The sequence below is a fragment of the Giraffa tippelskirchi genome, chromosome 9, assembly GCF_054371585.1.
Source record: "Giraffa tippelskirchi isolate mGirTip1 chromosome 9, T2T-mGirTip1v1.2.pri, whole genome shotgun sequence".
Classification (NCBI taxonomy): domain Eukaryota; kingdom Metazoa; phylum Chordata; class Mammalia; order Artiodactyla; family Giraffidae; genus Giraffa; species Giraffa tippelskirchi.
Genome location: NC_137283.1, coordinates 96,602,332 through 96,613,079, shown reverse-complemented (window position 1 = coordinate 96,613,079; position 10,748 = coordinate 96,602,332).

Sequence of the window (10,748 nt, the reverse complement as noted above, 5' to 3'; positions counted from 1 at the left end):
TAGCCTGGGCCATATGTTTCCTCTTGAGTCCAACTAGAGACCTGACGTCCGTGTTTAAGTCCACCCTCACCCTTGTTTTCCATCCTAGGTTCTAATGGCATTTCAAACTAAATCTTTTCTACTCTTGGATGCTTCTGGGCTTCTTACCACCTGAATCATAATGTTAAAGTAGGAAAAATAGCTTAGGGAGCACACACTCAGTTTATAGATGAGGAAACTAAACCCAGATTGTTTAATTAGTCAAAATCATATAGCAGTTTGTGGCAGAATTGAGTCTGAAGTCAAATGTTATGTCTTCTAGTTCAAGAATTTGTTTACCACAAAAGCTTTTTTCCTTAGCTGTGGCCTCAGCACTGAGACCAAATTTAACAAGAATTGTATTTTGATCTTTACCATTTGTATATATATATATATTTCATCCTATCAGTGTCTTCTTAGTAAGCTTCGTTTACAAGATACTGGTAATTCGTTTTCACCTGAGATACTCCTGTGGTAAAATATAATAGCTACTGAAGCAAATCACTAAAAACAAATTAAATTTAAACGACAGAGAAATAATATGTGACCAATTTGAAAGGACATGAGGAGCCTAAATGATGCTCAGTAACTATTAGAATGAAAAATCAGATATGGCTCAAATACACTGTCACCTTAGTAATGTTCTTGGAGAACTGCTACCATCAAGGAAAAGTTTCATGTGGTTTTTACAAGAAGTCAGAACTTTAAGATTTCCCAGGAGCACAGAACTAATTCAATTGTAAAGTACTGATTCAGAACTGTTTTCAAAGAATAATTCCCTATTCTAAGTTGCTTACGCTGATGCTCTAACAAGCTGAAACCCATTCTGTGCACCGACTTCAATTCCATGTAAAGATAAATTAAACAAGCAACAGCACAAATGCTATAACCCAACCATGATCATTGCTACCAAAAAAGAAAACAAAAATCATAGAATTCCAGAGTCTCAAATGTACATCTTGTTCCAGCAGTAACCCACATGAATTTTCTCCTTTCCCACTGAAAACCAAAACACTAATTTAAGTGCTTCAAAGCTAGTATGGTTTTTGTGCAAAAGACATATTGGATGCCTGACAGGGAAATAAATCAAGAGATGGTGAAAAAAAAATGTTTTGCACAAAAGAGTAAGGATTTAGAATCCAGATCAAAGTATTCTTTTCCTTGCCTTTTTCTACTTTCCATAGCAAGTCCCAGAGAAGACTAGGCATAAATAATGAGACAGGAAGAATGAAAATTTGAACATCTAACCTCTCAAAGCCTCAGTAGAAATATATCAATAGAAAAGAAAGATAAAAGCTGAGGTTTGCTTGATCTCCCAGTTACTCTCAGAGGTGGGTGCTGTGTTTTGCTAAAAACTCTTTTATGTCTGCATCTTTAAGTAGAGAAAATAGAAATAAAAATAACAAGGCTGCTTATAAAATGCCTTCATAAAATTAACAAAATCATCTTCAATCAGAAGAATTATTAGTTGTTTTTTTTTTCATTGAGGAGTATACTATATAGACTTCTGAGCTAATGAAAGGTAAGAAGATATTTCACATTTATGTCCAATGTCAGGAATTACTATATCTCTGTTGGATGTTTTCTCCATCAGTAAATTAGAGTGGCATGGATGATCTTTTTTCTGACCGTTTTAATCCTGCAAATATTCATGGTAATGGCAAAAAGCCCAGGTATAGATGAATCCCCCTTGCTACACTTCTGAAAAAATCTCAGGATGAAAAGTAACCCAATTCATTGAACAACTATTGTGTTCCTGGTTTTGATGCTGAGGGCATTAAATGCAATATTTATAGCCCTCAGGACGTAGATATTATTGACCTTCTGTTAGAGACTATCATGACTCAACTGAGCCAATGAGGAGTATGAGAATTCAAACCTAAGTGTTCCTGACTCCAAAATCCATTCTCTCACCACGGCACTGGGCTGCTGCTAGTAACTGCAGGTAATCGAACAAATATGTGAATTAGACAATGATTTATTCCATTTACTGAAAAGACCATATAAACTCATTTAATTGCATTGGCTGATAACTACAGAAAAACTACTTGCGTAATAACTTTAATAGGTAGGTATTCTGAGACAACACCATAATTATTTCTTCCTTAAAACATCACTGATGACATACAAGTAATAAATTCTTCTAAGTAACTTAGCAAAATCCCCGTGCTGTTCAGTGCATCATATTTGTGAAATGCATTTAATTGCTCTCTTATCTCCCCCTACATTTCTTTATTAGAATGAATAGTTGGTGATAAGATGATTTCACAGATGAGATTCCAAAGAACTGTTACAAGATGAAACTTGATGTTGATTTCTATTAATAGATGTGTTTGCTCCAACCTTCAGTTTTGCACAAGCACATAAGGAACAGCCAACCAGAAATTTAAATACACCCTGTGACCAAGGAATAGTGTGCGTCTCTTCATGACACTCTCAGCACATAGAGAGAGCTAAGTCACGTTGACCTGATTGAAATCAAGCTGTCATCAAGTGAACTGTCTAGATAGAATGATCTATGAACTCTTGATGGCCTCTCCAAAAACCCAAGAGTTCTCTGTATGCATTAGTTCCAAATATAGTCATATATTCAGTTACCAAAAACCTCAGAGATGCATGAAAATGTTAGAAAAGGGCTTCAAATCTACTTTCAATCCAGAATCACTTTCTGACTTATAGAAAGAGGATGACAGTGTTGGTTACTCATTTATCTTACTGAGAAGGCAATAATCCACATAACATTCAATAATCAGAATCTCTTAAAATAAGATATTCCTCTCCTTTAAGACTCTGAACTTTACTTTCTTCAGAAAGAAGTGCTTGGTGTTAGAGTCCTCTTGCTCAAAGGCACATTACTGCCGAGTAAAATAACAAAACTATATTATTCAAGCATGGCAGCCTGCTAGGCAGCACATTTCTGAGGGGTTATCACAGAATGTACTTCAGGTGGCTCTTGTAAGGCCCAAGGTCAAAAGCAAAATGACTCACAACAACTGCATAAGTCAACTAGAGATTATTTTGTTTGGCTTTCATATTGCTGTTGTAAAATGGAATTAATATAGTCTAATAAAGAAAAAATCTAGTAGGTACTATCTCCTCATGTTCACAATGTTTGGTTAAATGTACCACAAAGTAGAAACCATGAATATAGTTCTCCAGCTTAAACAGAAGTTCTGTAGCTTGTACTTGGTTTCTGGCCACATACTAAGTAAATTAGCCATTGATACCAACAACATTGTCAAAGTCACTAATGTGACAGGTGAATTCGCCACCAATGAGGCAAAAAGACAGTGTGTGTGATGAGGCAGTGGAGAAGGAAATGGCAGCCCACTCCAGTATTCTTGCCTGGAGAATCCCATGGACAGAGGAGCCTGGCGGGCTACAGTCCATGGGGACGCAAAGAGTCAGACACGACTGAGTGACTAAGCACAGCAGTGAGGCAAAGAAAGGAAAAGTGTTTTTCATACATTCAGAAGAAAAATGTTAGCTTCTGAGAACTTTTAGAGAAGATTTATCATCAATTTCCAACAGGTAATTTTGAGTTACCTGCTTGGGTATCTCCAGAAAGCTACTCATGAAAACTACACCTATTGCCTAGGAACCTTCTACTTGTTCTACCTGGAACTTAGTAAATTTCAACACAGAAAGTGAAAAAGCTTAGTTATAGATTTAAAATATATATACTACTACTACTAATAAGTGCCATTTCATGAGTACATGTTATGTTTCAAGAACTTATCATTCATTACCTCATTAAGTCACTTACCTTTGTTTTAGGAAAACTCCACTTTAGAGATGAGAAAACTAGAGTTCTGACATCAAATAATGCCTTCAATCACCTGAATATTATCTCCATCAGGGCCTATATTGTATAATTTACTAATATATCCTCAGGGTTTCTCAGGTGGCTCTAAGTTGTAAAGGATCCATCTGCCAATGCAGGAGACATAAGAGATGTGGGTTCAATCCCTGGGTCAGGTCGGGAAGATCCCATGGAGGAGGCAGTGGCAATCCACTCCAGCATTCCTGCCTGGAAAAGCCCATGGACAGAGGAGCCTGGTAGGCTACAGTCCATAGGATCACAAAGAGTCGAGCATGACTGAAGCAACTTAGCACGCATGCACTTTCAGCTCCAGAAACAGTGCCAGGCACACATATGTGTACAACCAACAATAACCGATGGATGGTCTGAACAATTCTGAAGTTGAAGGTGCTTTCTGTGCCATGGTACTTCTCCAGACACGTAGGAAGATAAGGAAGGAAGGAAGGCAGGAAAAAAAGAAAGAAAGAAGAAAAAGTATTATTTTCTTAGTGGGGAAAAGCTTCTATATTTTTAACTTTAAACCAACGGGAAATTTTTTAATTAAAATGATTTACAGTGTTATGTTAGTTTCAGGTATACTACATAGTACTTGATATTTGCACGCATTATGAAATGATCACCAGAATAAGTCTAGGAACTATCTCTTTCATCCATACAAAGTATTACAATGTTGCTGACCATATTCCTTATGCTGTGTGTTATTGAGATACATCCCATAGTTCTTTATAACTGACAGTTTGCACCTTTTAACCCCCTTCACCCATCTCTCCCCACCACATCACTTCCCCTCTGGCAGCCACTTGTTTGTTCTCTGTATCTGTGAGTCTGATTTTGCTTTGTTTGTTTGTCTTGTTTTTTAGATTCCACTTGTAAGAGAAATCATAGGGTATTAATCTCTCTGTTCTGACTTATTTCATTAGCTTAATACTCTCTAGATCCTTTTCATGAGGTCCCCCCAGATGGCAAGATTCCGAATTTTCATGGCCGAGTAACATTCTCAGGTGGCTCTAGTAGTAAAGAACCTGCCCGGCAATGCAGGAGACATAAAAGCGCAGGTTCAGTCCCTGGGTTGGGAAGATCCCCTGGAGGAGGGCATGGCAACTCACTCCAGTATTGTTGCCTGGATAATCCACTGACAGAGGAGCCTGGTGGACTACAGTCCACAGGGTCACAGAGAGTCAGACACTACTGAAGCGACTTAGAACCAACACAATATTCCAAAATTAACTTTCCCACAAAGAAAACTCTATTTCATTGTGGCTCTCTTTCTTGGCTACATCTAATCAATAACCCATGCATATCGATTTTTCTTTAAAATTTCTTCTTGTGTCAATCTCTGTCTTCTACAACAACCTAGTCAAAGCCTTTTTCAAGTTTTGCCTGAATTAGTGGAGAGGGGTGCTTCCCTGGTGACTCAGACAGTAAAGAATCCACCTGCAATGTGGGATACCTGGGCTCAATCCCTGGATTGAGAAGACCCCCTGAAGGAGGGCATGACAACCCACTCCACTATTCTTGCCTGGAGAATCGCCGTGGGTAGAGGAGTTTGGCAGGCTAGAGTCCATGGGGCCACAAAGAGTTGAACATGACTGAGCAACTAAGCATAGCACAGCACAGCACCTAGGAAAATCCTGAATTAATATGATAGCTTTTAAGTTGTGAGTCTGCTTGCTTTCTTTCACAGTTAAATATGTTGTTTAAGGCATTTCTTTTATTCATTTGCTTAAAACAATTTCAGGATTCATCTTTTTAAATAGATGTGGTCTCAACTCTGTTGAGAGTCCATTTTGCTCAGGTCTACCACAGGTTCATCCCATGAAACAAAGCACTGACTACCTTTCCATATTATCCTTTCAAGGATGCTTCTGTAGAAGATAGAAACAACATTTCTTCCCCTGGAGCAAAGGGTAGGCATGCTACTTTCTAGTGTAAAATATTCAGGTCCCCTAAACTTATGAATCCTCTTCTGTAGTGAAATATACTATGTGTAAAGGTGTCATTTGGCCCTCTTTGCATCACCCTATGGGAATAACAGCTCAAGGAACCAGCACCCAAAATACTGATATTTCTATGAGTAATAGCTGATATTCTACAAGTAATAGCTGACATTTCTTTGAGTAATATACTGATATTTCTATGAATAATAAGTTGTCCTTCATCTCTAACTAAAGAATTTCATGTCTTATGCCAGCCTCTTTGAAACTGTAGCAGACTAAAATTTTAGTTAGCAAATAGAGTAAAATTTCAGGTTCTTCACTGTTCTTGAGAATTAAAGTCATCTAGGCAGACATTTAAAAACACCATGTCTAGTTGCCATCAAATCAATTAACTCAAAATCTCTGGAAATGAGCCCTAGATTTTGTCTTGTTTAAAACTCCTGAAGTAATTCCAATGTGCAGCCACAGTACAGTGATCTATAGGATAGAAATTGCATTCACTGTCTTCTAAAATCTAACTCAAGTTTGCCTTTTCAAACTCATTTTCCAAGTAGAAAATAGGACACAAATAAAAGAGGAGACTAAGCTAGAAAAAGAAAGACATCTTCACAAGAGAAAACTGAAATAAGGAAGAAAGGCAAAACAAATACAATGGATAGATTCTGAGGGCAGGAAGAGAAACACATAAAAAAGAAAGAGATGCACCCAGTATTGTTTGCTGTTAAAGAAGTCATTAGAAAAGGAAGAGATATCTGATGATTACTAGAGCCCAACAACAACTGAAAGAGGAAGACAGAAATAAAATCTCAGAAAAGAACAAAAGGAATGATTCCCCCAAGGAGGCCAGGATCCTGGAAACTATTAAGAAGTGGTTTCTTAAGCTACAAATACTGACTCCATCGTAAATGTAATTGGGGAACAAACTCTTGAGGACAACAATACTAAATTGTTAAAGGACATAAAAATCTGCACAGATTTGAGAGGAGAACGTAGGGATTATCACAGTAAAATACTCCAAGAATTATTAGGTGAATTTCAGAGTGGTACAATGTCCTGAAAGCACATTCCAGAAACATGGGTGAAATTACAATCCCAGGGCATGGCAAAGCCAAGAAGGAGCACATTAAAATGGAGCCAGGCAGGACCAAAGCAGACAAAGTCTGAGTTAGAGGTTGGTCTGATGGAACAGTAGCTCCTGGGAAGGATTAATCAACCCAAAACATATTGGGGAAGAAATATTTGGCAAGCAAGGTTTTGGCACTCCTGGAATCTCACTATACCACTATTAGCATCTACAAATAATCGGGATGAATAGGGTAGAAATAGAGAGAATAAATTAAAAAGAAAAAAGTGAACAGATCAAGCAAACAGTATTAGAAAAAGAAAGAAAACCGTTTAAGAAATTGATTAAAAATTCAGTTGAGATTCTCTGAAGATGCAACCGAACAGTAGAGATAAGTGAAAGTAGAGACAAATATTCTACAACTACAGAAAAAGATTCGTGGGAAAATAATGTCACAAAAGATCTGGAACATTTAAATACTAAGTACAATGTCCTAAAGAATAGGCCCCGAGAGGTACAGGTTTCAGAATTATCAGAAGGGTCTTCAGTTGAGAAATCTATTAAAAGTGATTCTCAGGCAGGTACCATGCAAATCTTCCCTAGCAACAAATCTCTGGAATCAGAGAGTTCATATTAAAAGGGAAAAACAGGTACAGGTCTGAAAATGCCTGCTGACATCAGATGACTGTAGCTCTGGACAGAGTCCACACTCATTAAGCTCTGGAGTACAAGAAGCACGTGCTTCAAAAAGAAAATGAAAATTGAGAGTTTAAATACTCAGAAGGTAAAGAAAAACACCTCAAATGAGAACCATGGGTCAAGGTTGCCACCATAATAGCTTCTAAGCTTGGAGAAAAAATACAGAGTACATGGATACATGTGTATGCGTGTGTGCCATGTCGCTCTGCTATGTCCAACTCTTTGCAACCTTTGGACTATATAGCCTGCCAGGCTCCTCTGTCCATGGGATTCTCCAGGCAAGAATACTCGTGTGGGTCACCATGTCCTCCTCCAGGGGATCTTCCCAACCCAGGGATCAAACTCACTTTTCTTAAGTCTCCTGCATTGGCAGGCGGGTTCTCTACCACCAGCACCACCTGGGAAGCCCACGTGGATACATTCCACTCCCCAATTCTGGCAATGGGATTGTGACAAAATTACAATTTTGTCTCTTGCTAGAAGAGATCTTAGGCTTTCATGTTTCCCATTTGACAATTTGAAAGAACTAATGGTGGACAGGAATTGCAGCAAGTCCACACAGAGTAAAATCTAACTTTCTCCTCTCAAACACCAGTTGGACTTTGGCAACACTAAGTGAAAGGCCCTAGAGACACGCTTTTGCTTGGGATCACGCTCTAGGAGATGAGAGTTGGCCCGTTTTCTAAATTGGGTGAGTGAGGGCTTGGTGCTCAGATGATTTTTTATTCTGTTAACTATTTGAACACTTTTTTAAAGACGAGGATATGCAGACTTAACTCTTACAACTCTTACATGTTTTTTGGTGAAGGAAACCTAGCCACAGATGCTGAAGAAAATTTGACTCAACCCAGGAACAAGAGAGAGAATGAAAAATTGGGGGAGACTTAAAGTCCTTTGATTTTACTTTAACCTCAGCAATATAATTTGACCCAAGACTTTAAATCTTTGGAATCTTCCTGGAAATGTTATACAGAGAAGGCAATTATATTCAAATTTGGGACATCTGTGTTGATAGCACTCATTATAGTTGCCAGAGTATCTTTTATTTTATTTACTTTTTAGCTATGTTGCACAGCATGCAGAATCTTAGCTCTCCAACTAAGGATCCAACCTGCACCCCCAGCAGTGGAAGCGTAGAATCTTAACCACTGGACTGCTAGTGAACTCTTGACCATAGTCTTAATGGTTAAGACATTAAAACTTAATGATTTTAACCCAATGGGTTAAAAACAACAAAAACAGTAACTCATAGAATGTAGAAAACAGAGAATGGGGAGAATTCAGTATACCCGACTGACACATTTGGGAACAAAAACCAGACAAGGAGAGCTGAGATCCTTCCCCTCCTCGCCTCCTTTTTGGGAACAATTTATTTACAGAGAGTACACATTATCCTCTCTCCTTAACACAACTGAACCGTTACATCTCTGCCCCAGGGGAGGAGGCCTGCCAGAGTCCAGACAAGCCTGTGGGTTGGAAAGTCTGGATATTTACGGGATTCAATATTTATGGGGTTCAGTATCTTTGCTACATACCCGAGATGAGTGTCCCAGCAGCTCTGGCAATAATACATTTAGATTCTCACTGGCTAGACTTCTTTGTCTGTCCCAACTGAATCAGAGTTAAGAGGAAAGACTCAGATGGAGGTTACGCACTGCTTCTCTCCAAACCCTAGATCTCTCTGATTCTAAATGTTGAACCAGCACTGTAATGTCTCACACCAGACAGCTCTGGTACTCATCTGACCCAAGTAGATATTTGAATGTGACCCCTGAAACACCATAATCACAGCAGCAATAAGGAAAAGTTATTGTATAAGCATGGATAAGATTTAGTGATAGGTTGGTACCAGTTTATTATAATATGATTGGATAAAATTGTATAAGCTCCCCTGGTGGCGCTAGTAGCAAAGAATCTGGCAGCACATACAGGAGATGCAGGGGCATGGCAACCCACTCCAGTATTCTTGCCTGGGAAATCTCGTGGATAGAGGAGCCTGGAGAGCTCTAGTCCATGGGATAGCAAGAGTCAGACATGACTGAGTGACTACACAACATCTAATGCTCCTGAAATTTTTCAACAGACTTTGACATCCAGAAGGATGTCATCTTAAGTGTCCATGACTTTTCTCCTTAAGAATCAGCCCACCGATTTTATCCTTTCCATATCTGCTCCTGTTCTCATTACTTGGCATCACAAACAACCTAAAATCCTTTCTGGAAATGCCAGGATCCTTTTGGCAAGTGGTTGAGGGAAAGAGGCTAAGTGAGCAAGCCAGAATCCTCTTCAGGAGAAATTAAAGAGGTATAACTAAAAACACACAATTTTGCTGCTGCTACTTAGTCACTTAGTCGAACTCTTTGCAACCCTATGGACTGTAGCCCACCAGACTCCTCTGTCCACGGAAGACAGAGATAAGAATACTGGAGTGGGTTGCTATGTCCTCCTCCAGGGGGTCTTCTCAACTCAGGGATCAAACCCACGTCTCTTGCATCCCCTGCACTGGCAAGCAGATTCTTTACTACGAGCACCACCTGGGAAGTTTATACAATTTTATCCAATCATAATTGCAATAACAAACATAATTAAGATTTATTACATGCAAGGACCACTATTGCATGGACTATTGCTCTTGATGTACCAGTTCTTTGAGACAATTGCTAATACTATTTATGTTGCAGAGAGAAGGGTACTAAGTCTTAAGGGTACTAAGGATACTAAGGTTTGGGCATTAAGCACTGCCCAGGGTCATGAAGCTAGAAAAAAGAGAAGCCAAACTGGAAGCTGGGTCTGCTGACCTGGGGACCTTAACCTTCTCATATCTTGCATAATCCCTGACAGCTTTTCTCTTCTCTTCCCATTACCTTCCCCATGAATTCCAATTTTTCAACATTTTTCAGTGCAAAATAATAGGATTCTGGAAGTGTTTGGAGCAACACACGGCATATGAAAGCACGGACATGGTGCCAGCATGTTGTTTGCCCTGGAGGAATATTTGTTCATTAGACTTATAATGTGTGTGTCAGTTGCTCAGTCATGTCCAACTCTTTGCGACCCGATGGACTATAGCCTGCCAGGCTCCTCTGTCCATGGATTTCCCCAGGCAAGAATCCTGGAGTGGAGTGCCATTCATTCCCTTCTTCAGAGGATCTTCCCAACGCAGGGATGGAACTCTGATCTCCTGCATTGCAGGCAGACTCTAACGTCT